The sequence below is a fragment of the Callithrix jacchus genome, chromosome 2, assembly GCF_049354715.1.
Source record: "Callithrix jacchus isolate 240 chromosome 2, calJac240_pri, whole genome shotgun sequence".
Taxonomy (NCBI): Eukaryota; Metazoa; Chordata; class Mammalia; order Primates; family Cebidae; genus Callithrix; species Callithrix jacchus.
This window is the reverse complement of record NC_133503.1, coordinates 140,896,400-140,917,277: the sequence shown is the minus strand read 5'-3', so window position 1 is coordinate 140,917,277 and position 20,878 is coordinate 140,896,400. Positions and strand designations below refer to the sequence as shown.

General features: G+C 36.2%; 1 long non-coding RNA gene across 2 annotated transcripts in view; it reads right to left on the bottom strand.

Moving 5' to 3' along the window:
• The window catches only part of LOC128931370 (uncharacterized), a 696,873-nt gene that overhangs the window by 284,882 nt on the left and 391,113 nt on the right, over positions 1-20,878 (bottom strand). For both annotated transcript variants that reach the window (XR_013532289.1, XR_013532290.1), the window contains exon 2: positions 11,401-11,431. This is a non-coding gene — a long non-coding RNA (uncharacterized LOC128931370). The remainder of the gene's footprint in view (positions 1-11,400; positions 11,432-20,878) is intronic.

Genomic DNA, 20,878 nt, shown 5'->3' with positions numbered 1-20,878 from the left:
CAAAAATAACTAGCAGCCAAAAAGTAAAATTCACAATGTCAAGTATTTAATAAAACATTACCAGGCATGCAAAGCAGCAGGAATAGGTGATCCATAATGAGGAAATAAATAAAACAATAAAAACCAACTTAGAACTGACAGCAGTGATAGAATTAGTAGACAAAAATCTTACCATAAATATTACATTTATAATATTTCATATGGTCAAAAAGATAGAGGAAAGACTAATCATGTTAAGTCAAAATATGGAAGATATTTATAAAAGACACACAATGATCTTTTAGAGATGAAATACATTATGTGGGATTGATGTCAGATTAGACACTGCAGAAGAAAAGGTAAGTGAACTGAAAGACACACCAGTAGAAACTATCTATAATAAAACACACAGAGGAGTAGCGAATTAAATAAATAAACAAACAGAACACCCATGAGTTACAGGCAAATTCAAATGTCTACTATATGTATAACTGGAATCCTCAAAGGGAGATAGAAGCAATATGAGAAATAATCACTGAAAAGTTTCTAACTGTGTTGAAAACTATAGACCCACAGGCCCAGGAAGCTCAACCAACCCCAAGGACAAGAAGCATAAAGAAAATTACACCAAGGAACATTTTTATGAACTTGCTCAAAATCTGTGTTTTTAAAAATCTTAAAACCAAAGAAAAAAAATTATGATATATACAGTAATAAATATTAAGATGAAAACATATTTTTCGACAGAAATAATGCAAATGAGAAGATAATGGAGCAACATCTCTAAAGTACTAAAAAAAATTGTGTCAACATAGAATTTTATACAACAGTAAAAAAGGTTTCTTAAAAATGAAGGTGAAACACTTTTTTAGACATACAACAGCTGATCCATTCCTTCAGATCTGCACTACAAAAAATGTTAAGAAAATCTTTCAGTCAAAAGGAAAATAATACCACATAGAAATATGTATTTATACAAAGGAATAAAAAAAATTTAAAAAACATTTAAAATGATAACCACATGGGTAAATGTGATCTATTTCTTTTGTATATTTATTTTTATTTTTAAAATTTATTTTTAGAGATAGGGCCTCACTCTGTCATCCAGGCTGGAGTGCAGTGGTGATCATAGCTCCCTAAGCCTCAAATTCCCGGGTTCAGGCAATCCTACTGCCTCAGCCTCTCAAGTAGCTGGAACTATAGGAATGTACCACCACATCTGGCTAGTTTTTCAATTTTTTGTAGAAACAGGATCTCATTATGTTGTTCAGGTTGGTCTCAAACTCCTGGCCTCAAGCAATCCCTCCCCACTGTCTCCCAAAGCACTGGGAATATAGACAAAAGCAACCACACCTGGCTTATGATTTATTTCTTATTATTGGGATGCCTTTTTAAAATAATTGGCTGTTTAGAAAAAAGACCAATAAAGTTTTTTTTTTAGGAAGAGTCAGATTGTAAATATTTTACGCATTGTGTTTCACACAGTCCTTGTGACAACTATACTCAACTGTACTGTTATATCATAAAAGCATTCATTAAAATATGTAAATAAATTGATATACCTGTGTTACAGTAAAATTTTATTTACCAAAACAGTTGGCAGGCAGGGACTTAGTTTACCAATCTCAGAGTTAAAGAAAAAACAATAATAAATATAGTGTGAGAATTATAATATAGGTAGAAGAAACAGGTATGACAAATATAGCATGAAGGCCAGAAGGTAAAAACTGGAAACATGCTATTGTTCTCATAGTATATGTAAAGCAGAACAATGTTACTTGAAGAGAGACTGTGCTAAGTTAACTACAAGTTAACTGTGCTAAGTTAGCTATCTAAGTATATTATAAATCCTAAAGCAACTGCTAACAAAACAAAGAATTACAGTTAATATTCAATAAAGGAAATTGCAAATGAAAATGTAGAATTATAAGTAAAATTCAAAATAAAGTAGCAAAAAGCAAGAGGGAATAAATAACAAATGAAATAAACAGAAAACGAATATCAAGAAAATACAACACACTGATTAAAATGTCAATGACAATAATGGAGGAGGGGATGACACACTAGGGCAGAAGAGTGATTTTAGTGGAGAGATGAAAACTCTAAAAGGAATCAAGTAGAAATGCTAGAAATAGAAACACAATCATAGATAAGGAATGCCTCCTATATGCTCATCAGTAAACTTGACACATCTGAGACAAAAAAAAGGGGGGGAACCAAGGTAAGTCCATAAAAATAACTCAAAGAAAAAAAAATAAAGAAAACAAGAGCTATAGAATATTATCAAATAGTTTAATAAAATTAATGATAGACACTTAATCACATATCCAAAAAGCTTGGAAAATATCAAGCAGGACATTAAACCACTGAAAAACAATGACGAAGAAAAAAATTTTGAAAGCACCTAGAGGAAAAAAAGCAACACATCAAGTATAGAGAAATAAAGACAAGAATTAGAACAGACTTCATCAGAAACCATGGAAGTCAAAAGATAATGCAGTGATGTCTTTAAAGGGCTGGAAAACAAAACAAACAAAAAACTCACTGTCAATTAAGAATTCTAAACTCAGAGAAAGAAGAAAAGAGGAAAGAGGAAATAACGGCATTTTCATACAAACAAAAGCTCAGCCAAGTTATCGCCATTAGATCTTCACTAAAAGAAACGTTAAAGGAAATTCTTTAGTAGAAAATATATAGTACCAGAAATTTGGATCTACACAAAGAAATGATGTGCACTGGAAGTGAAATAAATGAAGAAAATATCAATTTTATTGTATTACTTATAATTAGAACTGGGATTAATAAACATTTTTTCTAGGAATAGTCATTCCTAGAAACATTTTATGCATTGTGGTTCACACAGTCTTTGTGACAACTACTCAATGGTAGTACTCTAAAATGTAACTACAAAAAGCAAAAATAATAGTAACATTTTGTGCATTTAAAGCACACAAAAAAGTAAAATATACAATGATACAAAAGATAAGATGAGGAACTGAGAATATACTGTTATAAGATCCTTGTACCACAGGTAAAATGGTATAATATTATTTTAACTCTGATTAATTAAATACATATATTGTAAATCCTAGGGCAACAACTAAAAAGGATTCTTAAAAGTGATATAAATAACAAAGCAATAGTAGAGATGAAAAACAGTCATAAAATGCAATCAATCAAAAATAAGAGAAAAATAATAAATCATAAAAACAGGAAACATTTAGCAAAATGGGAGATTTAAAATTAGCCATATTGACAATGACATTAAATGTGAAGTATCTAAACACACCAATTAAAAGAGATTATTCAACTGGATGAAAGTCACAACAAGACCCAACTACATGAGGTTTAAACAAACATTCACTGATACATTAAAAGTAAAAGAATGGAAATATAGATGGCATACAAACACTAATAAAAAGAAATTTAGGGAAGCTATATTGATATCAGGAAAAGTAAACTTAAGAATGAGGAATATAGGGCCGGGCGCGGTGGCTCAAGCCTGTAATCCCAGCACTTTCGGAGGCCGAGGCGGGTGGATCACGAGGTCGAGAGATCGAGACCAACCTGGTCAACATGGTGAAACCCTGTCTCTACTAAAATACAAAAAATTAGCTGGGCATGGTGGTGCGTGCCTGTAATCCCAGCTACTCAGGAGGCTGAGGCAGGAGAATTGCCTGAACCCAGGAGGCGGAGGTTGCGGTGAGCCGAGATCGCGCCATTGCACTCCAGCCTGGGTAACAAGAGCGAAACTCCGTCTCAAAAAAAAAAAAAAAAAAAAAAGAATGAGGAATATTATAGAGGATAAAGTGGAACAATATATAAGAATAAAATGGTCAATTTTCTACACAGACATAACCATCCTAAAGACATATTAACCTAATGACAGGATTTAAAAATATTTTGGATCTCCACAAAGAAATGCCAGATGCAGTAACTCACATCTGTAATTCCAGCACTTTGGAAGGCCAAGGTGGAAACATTGCTTAAGATCAGGTGGTTGAGACCAACCTGGGCAACATAGCCAGATCCTGTCTCTACAAAAAAGCTTTAAAAATTAGCCAGGCATGGTGTCACACACCCAAATTCTTAGCTACTTGGGAGGCTGAGACAGGAGAACTGCTATAGCCCAGGAACTTGAGGGTTCCATGAGGTACGATTGTGCCACTGCACTCCAGCCTGAGTGACAAAGTGAGATCCTGTCTCTTAAAAAAATTAAAATATGCAAATAAGATAAAAATACCTAAAGGAGAAATAGACAAATCCACAATTATATTTGAAGTCTTCAACACTCTTCTTTCAAAAATTGATAGAAAAAGTAGACAAAAATTAAGTAAGGATATAGAAGAGTTGAGCAGTATAGTCAACCAAGTTGACCTAACTGACATTTATAGATCAATCCATCAAAGAACAGCAGAATACACACTTTTTTCAAGTACACATGGAATAGTCATCAAAACAGACTATCTTCTGTGCCATAAACAAACCTTAACAAATCTGAGTTCCTCAGAATCAATCCACCCCACCCACCACACTCTGAACCTATGTGCACCATAGGGAAGGCTAAGGACAGGCCAATGCCACTCACAGACTTCAGCAGTGATGACCATGCATGCCATGCAGAGGCCTATGGATAGACTTGTCTGGTTCATTGCCATCATCACTAGAGCCCTAACATACCATCTGAGGGCCTGGGAAATTGATTCATTCTGCCACTGAATCTGGCAATCACACACAGCATCAGGGAGCATGATGACACGCATGCCTTAGCCACTACCACCATTGCCAGTGCCCATGCATGTTATTCAAGGCTCTTAGGATCTATCCATCCCACTTACCACCACAGGTACCTACATGCATCATCAGAAGGCTAGAGAACAGCCCATTCCACCTGCAATCACTGGTCACAGCATATATCTTCTCTAGGGACCTGAGAATGGACCTATTCCATCTGATGCCTCCAACTAGGTGCACATCTCTGGGGCCCAAGGACTAGCTTGCACAGCCTGCCACCACCACTGCCACCAGTACGCCCTCACATGCACCACCTAGAGACCTGTGGACTGGCCTGCCCACCCTGCCAGTGCCACTGCTGGCACCCACATGTGTCACTCAGGGCATGAAGTCTGGTCCACCACCACTCCTGCCATGGCCAACACCATGAACATCACCCAAGGACCCAAGAATACACTAATTTGCCTGCCAGGCTCACTGCTGTCACAGGAAGCACCCAAGCAAACTGCATGGAAGTCCAAGAACTGGCCCACTCAAACCTGCTACCACTGATGCCAGTATGTACTGGCCAGGAAACCAAAGACTAGCATACCTGGCCTGCCACTATTACTAGTGCCCAAACATTAGGCAACCCGGCATCCCCATCTCACCAAAATGCCATCGCCTCCACTAACATGCACTGCCTAAACCACTGAGGAACATAAACACCACTGATGCTGATTACAGTTGAAGTCTACACTCCTCCTACCCAGAATCAAAGCCAAAGTCTGTAACTCAACCAACACTATAGATATATCTATAGAAAAAGTCTTTTCCTGAAACAGTGAATCCATAAAATTAGAAGAAGTGATGATTATATAAGATGCATAGATATCTTGTGTAAGGACAAAAGAAACATGAAAAAGCAAGGAAACATGACACCTTCAAAGGAACACAGTAATTCTCCAATAATAGATCCAAAAAAAGGGAAATCTATGAAATGTCAGAGAAAGAATTCAAAATAATGATATTAAATATCATATATATACATATATGTAAAATAACAAGATAACACAAAGAAATCAGAGAAACAATTCAGGATATGAACGAAAAATTTACCACAGAGCTAGATATCACAAAAAAGAACCAAACAGAAACTCTGGAAATGAAGAATTCATTGAATGAAATAAAAATACATTCAAAAGTTTCAACAGTAGACAAGATAAAGCAGAATAAATAATTTCTGAACTCAAAGATAGGTCTTGTGAAATAATACAGTCAGACAAAAATAAAGAATGAAAAGGACTGAACCAAGCCTATGTGTTATATGGGACACCATAAAGTGACAACATATTCAAGTTTTTGGTGTCCTAGAAGGCAAAGAGAACAATCAAAGGTAGAGAAAACCAATTTTACAAAATAGTAGCTAAAAACTTCCATAGTCTTGCATGAGATTTACACATCTAGATACAGGGAAGCTCAGAGATCCTCACATGGATGCAACTCAAAAAGGTTTTCCCCATGACACATTATAATCAAACATTTGAAAGTCAAAGACAATGTGAGAATTCTAAAGACAGCAAGATAAAAGTGTCTAGTTAGTTATAAAGGAACCCCATCAGAATAACAGTGGTTTTCTCAGTAGAAACTTTACACGTCAGGAGAGAATGAGAGGATATATTCAAAATGCTGAAAGAAAAAAAAGAAACTGCCAGGGAAGAATACCATAGTCAGAATAAATAAAGTCTTTCTCAGACAAGCAAAAGCTGAATTCATCACCACTAGACCAGCCCTACAAGAAATGTTTAATAGAGTGTCCTAAACGTTGAAGTAAAAAGACAAATTCCACTATCATGAAAACACACAAAAATATAAAATCCCCTCACTGGCAGAGCAAACACCCAAATAAGGAAGAGAAAAAACTCAAATGGTACCACTATAGCGAGTGACCAAAACACAATAATAAACAAACTAAGATTGGGAAAAAATGATATATAAAACAACCAGAAATCAATTAATAAAATGACAGGAACAAGCCTCCACATACCAATAATAACCTTAAATGTAAACAGATTAAACTTTCTATGTAACAGATATAGATGGGCTGCATGAATTTCATAGAAAAAAACAACTCATAACCCAACCATCTGCTGCCTACAAGAATTTCATTTCACCTGTAAAGATACATATAGACTGAAAATAAAGGGATGGAAAAAGATATTTCAGGCAAACAGAAACCAAAAGTAAGCAGGAGTAGCTATACTAATAACAGATTAAATGGATTTTAAGTCAAAAACAGTAAAAATAGACAAAGAAGATCATTATATAATGATCTCCTTATACATAATGGGGTGTGTGTGTGTGTGTGTGTGTGTGTGCACGTGCACATGTGCATGTTTGTGTGTGTGTATAATGATATATAACGATAAAGGGATCAATTCAGTAAGAAGATATAACAGTTCTATGTACCCAATACTAGAGCACCAAGGTACATTGAGCAAGTATTATTAGATTTATAGGGAGAGATTCATACAAAAATAGTTGGGGACTTGGACACTCCACTGTCAGCAATAGACAGATCATGTAAACAGAAAATTAGCAAAGAAACATTGGATTTAAACTGGACTTTAGACCAAAAGACCTGACAGACGTTTACAGAATAGTTCATCTAACAGCCACAGAATACATATTCTTCTCGTCAGCACACAGAGTATTCTCCAGGGCAGACCATATGTTAGGCCACAAAACAAGTCTCAAAAATGTTTAAATTTGAAATCATATCAAGTATCTTCTCAGACCACAATGAAATAAAACTAGAAATCAATAACAATGGGAACTTCAGAAACTGTAAAAATGCATGGAAAGTAAACATGCTTCTGAACAACCAGTGGAGCAATGAAGAAAGTAAGGAGGAAATAACAAAATTTCTTAAAACAAATGAAAATAGCAGCATAACATACCAAAATCTATGGGAGACAGCAAAAACAGTGCTAAGAGAGAAGTTTATAACAATAAATAGCTACACTAAAAAGATAGAAAGGGTTCACATAAATAACCTAATGATGTACCCTAAGGAACTAGAAAAGCAAGAACAAACCAAGCCCAAAAGTAGTAGAAGGAAAGAAATAAGATCAGAGCAGAATTACATGAAATAGAGACAAAACACACACAGACACATACACACACACAAAGGATCAACAAAATAAAGAGTTGATTTTCTGAAAGATAAACAAAATAAATCACTAGCTACACTAACAAAGAATAAAAGAGCAAAGCCTCCAATAAACAAAATAAAAAATAAAAATATGAAAGATCATCAGAGACTATATGAACAACTATGAACACTAACAAACTGGATAACTTTAGAAGAAACAGATAAATTACTGGACACATACAACTTACCAAGATGGAACCAGAAAGAAATAGAAAACTTGAACAGATCAACCTGAAAAATCAAGGATACATGATGCCTTCAAAGAAACACAGTAATTATTTGGTAAAAGATCTCTAAGAGAAAGGAAATTAAAAGTCTCCCAATGAAGAAAAGCCCAGCACCAGATAGCTTCACTGCCAAATTCTGCCAAACTTTCAGAAAGAACTAACACCAATTCTCTTCAAACTATTCCAAGCAATGGAAGGGGAGGGAATTCTCCCTAGCTCATCCTATGAGACCAGCATTATCCTGATATCAAAACTAAACAAGGATACAACAAAAAGAGAAACTACAGGCAAATATCCCTTCTGAACATAGAGGAAAAGAATTCTCAACAAAATGTTAGCAAACCAAATGCAATAAATAGCACATCAAAAGTATAATACATCATAATCAAGTGGGATTTACCTCAGGGATGCAAGGATGGATCAACATATACAAATCAATAAACATAACAGATCACATCAAGAGAATGAAGGACAAAAACTACATGATCATCTCAATTGGTGCAGAAAAATTATTTTATAAGATTCAACCTCCTTTTATGATAAAAACTCTCAACAGATAAGGCATAGAAGGAGCATACTTTAACATAATAAAGTTCACATATGAAAAACCCCAGCCTGGCCAACATGGTGAAACCCTGTGTCTACTAAAAATACAAAATTAGCTGGCCATGGTGGTGCATGCCTGTATTCCCAGTTACTCTGGAGGTTGAGGTGGCAGAATTGCTTGAACCCTGGAGGCGGAGGTTGCAGTGAGCCGAAATTGCACCACTGCACTCCAGTCTGGGTGACAGAGTAAGACTGAAAGAAAGGAGAGAGAGAGAGAGAGAGAGAGAGAGAGAGAGAGAGAGAGAGAGAGAGAGGGACGGAGGGAGGGACGGAGGGAGAGGGAGAGAGAGAGAGAGAGAGAGAGAGAGAGTGAGCGAGCGAGCCATAGCTAACATCATACTGAATGAAGAAAAGCTCAAAGACTTACCTCTAAGAACTGGAACAAGCTAAGTATGCCTACTTTCGCCACTCCTGTTCACTTAGTACTGGAAGTTCTAGCCAGAGAAATCAGGTAAGAGAAAGACATAACAAAAGCACTCAAATTGGAAAAAAGGAACTCAAACTGTTCTCTTTTTGCTGATGGCATGATCTTATACCTAGAAAAACTGAAGACTCCACTTAAAGCTCTTAGATCTGATAAATTCAGTAAAATTGCAGAATCCAAAATCATCGTACAAAATTTGTAGCATTTCTAAACATCAATAATGAACTAGCTGAAAAAAGAAATGAAGGTAATCCCATTAACCATAGCTACAACAAAAAATACCTAGGAATACATTTAACAATGAGGTAAAAGTCCTCTCAAGAAAAACTACAAAACATAGATAAAATAAATTAAAACAACGAACAATGGAAAGATATCCCATGATCATGAATAGGAAGAATATTGCTAAAATGTCCATACTCCCTAAAGCAATCTACATATTTAATGCAAGCCCTATCAAAATGCCAGTGTCAGTTTTTACAGAAATAGAAAGAATAATCCTAAAATCTGTATGGAACCAAGAAAGAGCCCAAAAAGCCAAAGCAATTCTGAGCAAAAGGAACAAAGTTGGAGGCATCACACTACCTGACTTTAAAATATGTTGCAAGGCTGTAGTAACTAAAGTAGCATAATATTGGTATAAAAACAGACACATATACCAGTGGAACAAAATAGAGAAGCCAGAATTAGATTTATTCATTTACAGCAAACTGATTCTCAACAAAGTTGCCAAAAATACACCTGAGGGAAAGGATGGTCTATTTAATATATAGTACCGCAGAAATTAGGTATCCATATGCAGGAGAATGAAAATGGACCCCTTTCTCTCACCATACATAAAATTCAATTCAAAATAGATTAAAGACTTAAACATAAGACCCAAAACTATAAAACTACTAGAATAAAACATACGGTAAATGCTTCAAGACATTGGTCCAAGCAAAGATATTATGGCTAAGACTTCAAAAGCACAAATGACCAAAAGAAAAATAGATAAATGAGACTATATTAAATGAAAAAGCTTCTGCACAGCAAATGAAACAATCAACGGAGTGAAGAGACAACTTGTTGAATTGAAGAAAATATTTGCAAATTATTCAGCTGACAAGGGACTAATGTCTAGAATATGCAAGGAACTGAAACAACTCAACAGTTGCTTGAAACAAATAATCACATTTTTAATGGTCAAAGGATATGAAAAGACAGTTCTCGAAGACATACAAGTGGCCAACAGGTATATAAAAGAATGTTCAACATCACTAATTATCAGGGAAATGCAAATCAAAACCATGATTATATTTCATCTTATCCAAGTTAGAATGGCTGTTATTAAAAAACAAAAAATAACAGGTGCTGGCAAGAACGTGGAGAAAAGGAAATTCTTATACACTTTTGGTGGGGACGTAAATTAATTCAGCCACTATAGAAAACAGCATGGCGATTTCTCGAAAAAACTAAAGAAAATGGACTACCATATGATTTGGAAATTCCACTACTGGGTACTCATCCAAAGGAAAGGAAGTCAGCATATGAAAGGGATACCTGTACCCCCATGTTTATTGCAGCACTGGTTGCAGTAGCAAAAATATAGAATCCACCTAAGTGCCTATCAACCAACAAATGGATAAAGAAAATGTAATATGTTTATATAATGTAATACTATTCTGCCATAAAAAAATGAAATCATGTTATTTACAGCAATGTATATGGAACCAGAAGTCATTATGTTAACTGAAATAAGCCAAGCACAGAAAGACAAATATTGCATGTTCTCATTCATATGTGGGAGTTGATCTCATAGAGATAAGAGTAAAATGATGGCTACCAGATGCTGGGGACGGGAATGGGGAGTTGAAGAATAGTTGGTTAATAGGTATAAACATACAGTTAGATAGAAGAAATAAGTTTCAGTTTTTAACAGAACAGCAGGGCGACTATAGTTAACAACAATGTGTTGTATATTTCCAAGTAGCTAGCAGAGAAGATTTGAAATGTTCACAACACAAAGAAATGATAAATCTCTGAAGTGACAGATACCCTAATTGCCCTAAGTTGATCATTACACATCAGATGCATATATCAAAATATCATGTGTTCCATAAATATATATTTTTTATATATTAAAAATTATATGTATATATGCACACACAATAGAAGTCTCAAGAAAAATATTAATATATTCTGAACTCAATAAAAAATTTAACATATCATCATTTTAAAATTAAACATATACCTACCATGATCCAACCATTCCACTCAGATATTTACCTGCAAGAAAAAAAGAAAAAAATGTTCATTCAATGACCTGTATATGAATGTCCTTAGGCTCTTTATTTGTAATTGCCAAAAATAGAAATAACCCAAATATCTATCAACAGGTGAATAAATCAACAAATTTTGGTATAGCCACACAATGGAATACTACCTACAATGAAAAGGGATATACATTTTCATTAAATGTAATAGAAAGGAATGAACTATTCACGTATAAAAAATATAGGTAAATTTCAAAACTATTATGCTAAGGGACATAAACCAGGCAAAAGAAGTAAATGTGATTCCATTTTATAAAATTCTAGAAAATGCAAATTAATCTATAGTGACAGATCAGTGGTTGCCTGGGAATAGAGGGTGGAGTAAGGAGGGGAGAGAGGGAAGGATTACAAAAGGACTCAAACTTTTAGAGGTGATGGTTATGTTCACTGTCTTAATTATGGTGACAGTTTTCATGGGTGTATGAATATATCAAAATGTATAAAAATTATGTATTTTTAAATATATGCAGTTATTGTATGTCAACCTACACAAAGCTGCTAAAAATAAAAATGAATCAGTGACATTCATGTGAACTTGTACAATCTTGTTGTTGGTTTTGAAAAGATCTTGCCGAACTCAGGATCTGACCATAAGCAACCTCTCTGCCCTCCATCCACTCCACTCCTCTATAGCACACACAAGAATAAATATAAGAATTTTATCAGAGCTAGAGTCTTTCATAAAATTTCGATGGAAAGGCTAAAGCTTAAATTGATAATACCAGCTTCTAAAAAACAATCCCAAAGGACATAGCCTAAAAGATAAATATAATCCAAAAAATAACTATCATCCCTAACTTTACATTTAACAGTTTTCAGCCTATTCACTATTTCTCTCTCTGGACCATAATTACCAGCAATGGCATCAAGTTCTCCATTATGCCATAGGATCATTTTTTTAAAACTGCCTGGATCCTCTATTAAAATGCTGGGCTGCCTCATGGTTACGTCATTTTCACTTTTTATTCACAATAAAAACTCAGACTGGGCAGTTTTATCACTTGCTTACTTTACATCTAGGGAAAAGTCATCCCCTATTTGGCAGCAAAAATAGCTAGTAACTCATTTCAGTGCTGCAGCAGGCGTTGCCTGCTAGTGGCTACACCCTGGCTTCAGGAAGGCTTTGGATGTATGAAGACCATACATGGCCATGACTCACTCCAATAAAATAATAAACCAGGCCATGAAAACTTAGAGAGAAATGTATAATTCTGCAGCCTATCTGCATCCGTTCAATTACGTTAGCATTCATGACCAATGTATTCAATTGAACATCATAATGACATTTGCTGTTCCTGGTTTTGAGTTGATTTCCTTACAGAATTAGCATTTTGTTTTTCTAATTTCAGAGCATATTGAGAACTGTTCATTACTTAACTAATCCATTATTATGAATTCTTTTTCCTAATAAGGCAGCCCCTTGTGCCCTTCCCCACATTCAATAATTCAGTTTTAAGAAAACAAATGCTTTTCAGCTTAGTGATGGGGCTCAGGCCTTATGAGTATTTGAGCATTACAACCCCACCTTTCACACACGGTGAATTTCTGGTGCTCTTACACTCCTCAGCTTTCGCTGGATGGCCAAGGGAATTGTTGTGGTTAATAGTCACACAGTAATCTTTGGCAAGTGATTATCGCCATTTAGAACCCCAAGTCTCAAGGGTATCGCATTTTTCTCTTCTGTTTATTGTTACTACCGGAGCTTTCTCCCGTAGTGTGTTGTGGTTATTATTACTTTTTAAAACAATGAGAAGTTGCTGTTATCTGGCTTTGACTGAATTTCTTTAGCTTGTTCTTTCTATGGCCACATTATTAAAGGCACCAGGAAACACTTTGTATTTATCCTCTCTTCAACATCAGCTTCCCCTAGATGCTGGCTGCTCAGATAAGTGAAATTTTCCAGTATCGATGTTCCCTAGTCTTCTCATTTTTGACTTCCCAGCTAATTGATCTGTGATCCTTCACTCTTTTTATTTGCAATGTCTAGGACATTTCTAAAAAGTAAAACAACAAGGCCTAAAATGAACACTTAAGAGAAATTATAAGTCTTCCTCTCCATTTTACTGGAAAGGCAATATAGAAAGATTTGATGGCAAACTATGTTTCCGTTCTTCTTAGAGAAAGAATCAAATCCCTTTGGATGACTATCTTAGCTATAAATTTAGGTATCTTCTTCAGAATGTTCCCTCAGGTTCTCCTGTGGTTTTCCTATTGGTATTGATAGAATCAATCACTGATTCCTTGGTCAGCAGTTTATTAGGGTTTTGTAGAACTCTGATTTGAAATTTGCTTCTTAATATATTTGGCCAGTAACTTAAGGACTATCAGAACAAGAGATACCCACTAGGATTTTCTGAAATCTCTATTTCTTTTAGGGATTCAGTAACAACATGTAGGGAGGGCAAAGTCATTTGCTGACCCATGAGCATCTCAGACTGAAATTGTGCCAGATAGATGTAGACTCAATCCTACATCTCCATACCCCTGAAACAAATAAAAAAATACAATTGGACATTTCCAAAAACAGAGCCAAGCAGTTGTTGGTTAAGAGAGGATTACTCTTGGAGATAGCTGCAGGGGTTGGAATAACACATCCCAAACTTCCCTTTCCCTTCCAAAACACAAGATAATGGACCTGCTTACATTAATTTATCAAAACTTTTCCTAACCATATTTATATTTTCAGTCTGTATGAAATCCTGGGGTAATGGATCGAGAACCACTGTTTAAGAGGATTGATTGTGTTGCTTTGCAGGAAAGTAGAAATGGAGTGAGATGAATCATTCAGGCAGAATCATTGTGCTGCAGGCCAGATCGAAAGGCTCAGAGAGAACTCGTGCCTCTCCCCATTACAGAGCATCTGGTCATGCCTAGCATTGGTGGGCTAAAGTAAAACTACAACTTTCTCCCAGCCAGCTGTGTTTTCTATCTTAAATGAAAATTTACACTGAAGATAAAACTAATATGCTCAGCTAGGCAATGCAAGCCCTTAGCCTTTCTTTTGGTACAAGAAGCTGTTGACATCTTTCCAGAAAAAATATTTACTACTACCTGTGAAGTTGCTTTGTACTACTTGGTGATATCCAGGGTAAATAAAACAGGTGTGGCTCTTGTCCCCTGGGGAACTCAGTGGGTAAGAAAGCAAACTCAGACAGACAAATAGAAGTTTACAATAGATGTAAGAAATCAAGCAGCTATGCAGAGACATCAGTAAATTAAGAAGAGATGATTACATATTTACAATATGTACAAGAGGTACCCTTCCTTGCAAGTACCATAGTTAGATGGATGGGGGTGGAGAGAGAGAAAGCCGGTGGGCGGGGTGGGGGAGAGAGAGAGAGAGATGCTCTCCACATATGTTTAAAAAGCTGGGAGAAAATTTCAAGAAACTTGCTTCTAAATCTATTAATACAAATGAAGAGATGAACAGTGTACAGTAGATTTGCTACAAGAGGAAAGTACATATTGGGCATCACATTTTTAAGAGAGTATGATATGGAGAAATAGGCAAAATCAAATAAAAATAACTGTAACGGAAATAGAAGAGGTGGAAGAAACTGCTATTAGGGCTGTGTGTATATGGGAGAGGAGGAGACAGGAAAGAGACAGGATATTAAAGATGTCTAGGAAAGTTCTTGGGAAGTGGAATACAATCTGGACATCAGGACTTTTCAAAACCCTCCAGGCAATTCTAATGTGCAGCCAAGTTTGAGAACCACTGATCTGTACCATCCTACTAATGGCCACCAGATCAAGTTTTTTATGGCTTTCATTTTATTATTTCCTCTACCAAATGATCTCCCATTTTTTTAACCAGTTATTGGGTAGGTATAATCTATTCTTTATTCTTTTAACAGACAAACTGTAATAGCCATAGATAATCGCTTTATTGCTTTGAGTCATGGGCTTTGACCTGTATGTTGAAAATAATAATAACGACTTGTAGCTTTGCTTTAAAGATGAAAGTAGGCAATGTCTATAAATGAAGCATTTAACACAATGCTTGCTACGGAAAATACGCAAGAACAGTGGCAATGACTGCTACTAACTCTCAACGTTCGAAAAGATGATCTTGCTACAGTCTCCACTCTACCTCATGAAGGCATCTGGCTAACTTCCTCCATACATTTGCCCATGTTGATCTTTTCCCTGATAACAGGTCCCGTTCCTCTCAGTTTAAGCCTGCCTTTCTGAAGTTCTCCCTCCTTGAAATCTTTATAGGAAATGTCCCTATATAATTTGTTCTAAACAATCCCACCTCATTTTAGTATCCCTAAAGACAAATTGTCCTCAATTAAGTTGGTCTTAAGTTGTCTCTTCATTTTACTATGCATGTTAAGCATTGTCTCTGTAGTTAGGTCACAAATTCCTTGAGAGCAGATATTTGATTGTGATATCCATTGCTGGATATAGGAAGCCTATTTATTGTGTTTAATGAAATGGCCATTCATATATAAAAGACACTTACAAGATGGCAAGTTCCATGTGAGCAGGAACCTTGTATGCAGGATTCATCTAAATCTCCCCATGACCTAGAATAATATCTGCTACATAACAAGTGCTTGTATTAGTTTGCTAGATCTGCCATAAAAAGTACAAAGATGGAGGACTTAAACAACAGAAATTTATTTTCATATAGTTCATGAGGCTAGAAACCTGAGATCAAGGTATCGGTAGGACTGGTTTCTTCTGCGACCTCTCTCCTTGGCTTATAGGTGGCATTCTTTCCCTGGGTTTGTGTCTCAATCTTCTCTTCTTATAAAGGCACCAGTAAAGTTGGAGTAGAGCTCACTGCAATGGCCACATTTTAACTTCATTACTTTTTAAAGCCCCTATCTCCAAATACACAGTCTGAAATATTGGGATTTAAGACTTCAAAACATTCAATGGGGGTAGGGGAGGTACACAAATCTGCCCATAAAAATGCCCGATAAATAGTTGTTGAATGAATGAATGAGTGCTTAACATATCCTCCTTGCCTAATCCAGCATTACTGGTTAGTGTCATCTGACGTTTATTAAGCAACTATTATGTTACTATCTTAGGAGGTTGTGGTAGGAAGATGAGTAAGCTCTGGTTTCTGCCTGAAGGAATTTACATTTTAATGGCAGAAAACCACTGCAAATCATTTCAATAAATGGGAAAATAATTTTAAAATGTGAACAGGGGATATAGAAGACAGAAAGAAGCCATCTAGTCAAGCTAAGGGTTCAAGGAAGGCTTCCTTGAGGAGATAATTTCTTAAGTGAGTTTTAAAAGATGAATGAGAATTTCACAGGAAAGAAAGGCAAGAGGGCATTGATTTTAATATGAGGTGATCACACTGTCTGCAGAGTGGTAGATGGATTTAAGGCAGGGGCAGTATTAGAGGCTTGGAAGAAAATAGGCAAAATTAACAACAGTTCAGGTGAGAGAAGAAGGGATTTGGCCAATGGTGGCGGTGCCAAGGGGTCAGCAGGTATAAGATGCATTTACAGGATAAAATCTGCAGGCCTCCTTGGTAAGTGAATATGGGAGAGGTGGAGAAGCAGAGGCATAAGGACAGAATAGCTCAAAGAAGTATTGAAGAATTTGTGGCCGTAGTTTAAAACCACCACAATTTGCAGCACATGGGAACGTGTGAGAAATGCAAATTCTTAGAGTCCATCTAGACCCACCAAATCAGAATCTCTGGGGGTAAAGCCCAGCAATCCATGTTTTAATAAGCTCTCCAGGTGATTCTGACACTGCTCACAGGCCCTGCTCTCATAATGAGAAATTTTCTCTATGTGTTCAAGAAAAAATATTTTCTTACTGTTGCTTCTTTCTAATAACTCTTATTGAATTATTCATGCCCCAGTTCTTGCTGAATATCTTCAAACCAATTAGTTGAGGGAAGGGAGACATTATGGGAGTGGTTGGGGTGTGCATTAATGTGTGTGTGTGTGTGTGTGTGTGTGTGTGCACGCGCGCTGGGAAAAAAAAGTGGGGAGAATGCCCAAATACAAATGATTGCTATGCACCAAAAGATTTTTCAAAATCTGGTTTTCATCATTTATTTACTTAAATTTAATGTATGGTCAAGCTTTTCTAGTAAGGTTTTTCTAGTAAGGTTGCAGCTAAAAGAAAATATAAGCGGATTATAGAGAAAGTTACACTTTGGGGCAGGATTTGGAAAACACAGATTTATTTACTTATTTATTTATTTGTTGTCACTCACTGTGCTACCCAGGCCTACTAAAAAGAGGATGCATTAAAATAACTAGCTGGTCAATATCCCCATCGATGTTTCAGCGTAACCCCATGGTGGGATCAATAATCATGACCCTAATGCAATGACCTTTGAAGTTCAAACTCTTCTGCCTCACAGGTTATTTCCAATCGACTTAATAGAAAAGGTTCAGGTGCAAAACCAAATGGTTCAATTCCTGAAAAATCATTAGTAGTTAAGTAATTAAACAATCACTCACTTATTAACTTTTCTAGGTACTTTGGTCACGCTTGACAATACCCAGATTGCCTGGTAATTATATAAATTTTTCCTATTCCCTGTTTAGTAGTTACCCAAAAAATATATTTTTATAAAGAATATATAATAGACAAGGACATAACCTTCAAAGTAGAGGTTGGGGGAGTAGAAATAGGGTGACAAATTCTCCGAAGAAAGAATTGATAATTCAGAAAACATGTTGGGAACAAGCGGCGTGATGTGATAAAAACAACAATGATTTGTTTCCTGTATTGTTTGAAATTTTAGTAATAAGCATGAGCATTTCATAATTAGAAATAGCAAAGTTATTATCATTTAAAATTAAAAGAAAAAGGAGAGAAAAACCCGGGATGAAGGAAAAAGCACAGGGATCAAAGTCAGAATGTCCTGGTTCAATTCCTGCTTCTGTAACTTATTAGCCGTGTGATCTTATGTCAGAGATGTTTGAACCAGAGCAACTCCATCTTGAATAAAAGCTGGGTAAAATAAAGCTGAAATCTACTGGGCTGCATTCCCAGGAAGTTAGGCAAAATAAGTCACAGGATGAGATATGAGGTACTTACAAGATACAGGTCATAAAGACCTTGCTGATAAAACAGGATGCGGAAAAGAAGCCAGCCAAAAACCACCAAAACCAAGATGGCAATGAGCGTAACCTCTGGTCCTCTTCAAGGCTTATTATACGTTAACTTTAATGCATTAGCATGCTAACAGACACTCCTACCAGTGCCATGACAGTTTACAGATGGCATGACAACATCCAGAAGTTACCCCATAGGGTCTAAAAAGGGGAAGTACCCTCAGCTCCGAGAATTGTCCACTCTTTTCCCAGAAAATGCATGAATAATCCACCCCTTGTTTTGCGTATAATCAAGAAATAACCATAGAAATGTGTAACCAGCAGCTCTTGGGGCTCTTGGAGCTGCTCTGCCTGTGAAGTAGCCATTCTTTATTCCTTTACTTTCCTAATAAACTTGCTTTCACGTTACTCTATGGACTCACCCGGAATTCTTTCTTGCGTGAGATCCAAGAACCCTTTCTTGGGGTCTGAATCGGGACCCCTTTCTGGTAACGCCTGGACATGCTACTTAGCTACTCTGGGCTTTGGTGCTCTTATCTTTAAAAGAGAAATGTATACTTCCAATGGTTGGTATAATGTCAAAGGAGCTATTAATAATACATGTAAAGCACTCAGCATAGTATCCATCAAGGTGTTCTTTCTAGAACTTCAGGATGGTAGAAAAGCATCAACCATCTGGCCATTATTTTTAAGTTCTTCTCTTCTGTATGACTCCCAGACACGTTGATAGCTTTGTGTGCCCTTTCTTCTATTAATCTCTTTTGTCAGTTGATTTTTAGCAAACCTTAAGATGGCAAGGGGGATGTTTTCCATTTGTCCCATGATAAGAACTGGATGAATCAGATGACATAGAAACACAAAACCATAAAATTGATTAGATGTGACTATATTAATTTACTTTGTTTATTTAGAATCTGTATGGCAAAAAAAATATAAAAATAAAACATCAAATGAGATGAAAAAATTGCAATATGTATGGCAATCTAAGCATTAATGCTCTTAATATTGTATACAAAGAGCATTTGCAAATTATTAATATTAAAAGGACCAGTATCTCATTAGAAAAAAAAATAGGCAAAGGATATAAAGAGGACATTCAGAAAAGGAGACATGCAAAGATGAATGAACAAAAGGAAAATGGTCAACCTCACTAGTAAACAAATAAAAATAAAGTTTCATCAGCTGGTTGAAGGTTTTGCAAACTGCGGATATTTGGTGTTTGGGAGGGCATGGAAAATAGTGTTTTGTATACTGTTGATAGAAACTTTTAGAAAGACAGCATGTACCAAAAACTTAATGCACATATCATTCAATCTCATAATTCCACTTCTAGGAATTCATCCTAAGATAAATGTATATAAAAGGATATTTGCTACAGAATTGTTTATTAGAAAAAAAGTAAAACAAGCTAAAAAGCTAGCAATATGTCATTGATTAAAAACAATAATGAATCAATGTCTTATCCACACAGCAGAAAACATACTTTCATTAATTATATATATCACAGAAATATCTATTGGGAATAGGTAGCTCTCCAGGCAGAGAAGCCAGCTTGTACAAAGGCCCTATAATGGGAAGGGCTCCAATTCCACATGGGGTTTTGCAGTTCTACCTTCGCAGGAGTCTGCCCTAAGTAAAGGATGAATATGAAACTTCACTAGGCAGGGCCCCCGTGTTTTGTGTTTACTGCTATCTGGCAAGTGCCTTGCACAGCCCTGGTACAATTCATGCCTGTTATGTTTCCCTGTGTGCCATTTCTATAGAAGTGTTTCTCTGTGGGCATATGGAAGAATGCTCCCCAAATGTTAACAGTGGTGACCTCTAGGTTAAAGGGTCAGGGGGATGCTTTCTTCCATCTATTTTTATGTATTGCTTGAAATGTTAATGACAAGCATGAGTTGCCTTCATAATTAGAAATAATTGTGTTATTGTTCTTTTAAAAGTCTATGAAGAAAAAAAAGATCCGGATGTAAGAGAAAGTACTGCTAGCCATTGAATTCAGATACTTTTGGCTACAAACAAGGCGGCCACACCCCACCGTCGGTGAGTGAAAAGGCACCTGACACTGACACAGACTGGGGACAGGCAACAGTATTTGGTACACATTCAGAGAGAAGCCGCCCCCAACCTCAGACCTGCAGTGTTGGCTGCTCCTCCATGGAAAGGAAGGTTCTTCCTTCCTTTCACCACCTGGCAGCAACACACCACTTATCCTTTTACTCCCAACTCAGCCTCGCCTCCTCTAGAAGCTTCCTCAATCCTGGCGCTTTTCCTCTATGTCCCTGTAACACTCTCTTTATTCCTCTTGCATCACCATCTCTCTTGGGTTCTAAATGATCCATTTACTTAAC